This window comes from Apium graveolens, chromosome 7, assembly GCF_009905375.1.
Source record: "Apium graveolens cultivar Ventura chromosome 7, ASM990537v1, whole genome shotgun sequence".
Taxonomy (NCBI): domain Eukaryota; kingdom Viridiplantae; phylum Streptophyta; class Magnoliopsida; order Apiales; family Apiaceae; genus Apium; species Apium graveolens.
The window spans coordinates 193,252,080-193,252,952 of NC_133653.1; the positions used below are offsets into that span (position 1 = coordinate 193,252,080).

The 873-nt window shown below is 44.0% G+C and overlaps 1 non-coding gene across 1 annotated transcript; it reads left to right on the top strand.

Moving 5' to 3' along the window:
• The first annotated feature begins 372 nt into the window (after positions 1-372).
• LOC141676423 (small nucleolar RNA R71) lies at positions 373-479 on the top strand. Its single transcript, XR_012557014.1, has one exon. It is a non-coding gene; the product is annotated as a small nucleolar RNA R71 (small nucleolar RNA).
• The last annotated feature ends 394 nt before the right edge of the window (positions 480-873 follow it).

Genomic DNA, 873 nt, shown 5'->3' on the forward strand with positions numbered 1-873 from the left:
TAATTGTTCAGATACTGAACAGATTCATTAACAAGAGAACATTGATCCGTAGCATGAGAACCTACACAAAGCTCACAGACCATAGCTATTTGATTGACTCCATAGGTAGCTAGAGAATCGACCTTCATAGTAAGCGCTTGGAGCTGCGCTGCAATAGCGGTGACTGCATCGACTTCCAGAATACCTGCTACCTTCCCAGACATCATCTTTTGAGTTGGGTTTTTATGCTCATTTGCAGCCATAGTCTCAATAAGATTATAAGCCTCAGTATAGCTTTTGGCCCACAAGGCGCCTCCAGCTGCTGCATCGAGCATGGGCCGAGATTGGGCCCCTAAACCATTATAGAAACCAGTGATCACCATCCAATCGGGCATTCCATGATGTGGACACTTTCTCAACATTTCCTTGTAGCGCTCCCAAGCTTCGCACATAGATTCTATAGGTTGCTGCGTAAACTGAGTAAGAGCACTCCTCATAGCAGCAATCTTTGCCATTGGATAAAATTTCACCTGAAACTTTTGCGCAAGATCTTGCCAAGTAGTGATGGACCCAACTGGTTCAGAATGTAACCAGTCCTTAGCTTTATCCCTCAGTGAGAATGGGAAAAGCCTTAGCTTGATAGCCTCATCAGTCATACCATTATATTTGAAAGTACTGCAGATCTCAAAAAAATTCCTTATGTGCATGTTGGGGTCTTCAATCGCAGCTCCTCTGAAAGAAACAGAGTTCTGCACCATCTGAATAGTGCCCAGCTTGATTTCAAAGGTGTTAGGTTGGATATCCGGATGAAGAATGCTTGACTGAATGTCATCAATTTTAGGCCGAGAAAAGTCCATAAGAGCTGGATCTGCCGGAACAATACGATCACCCATG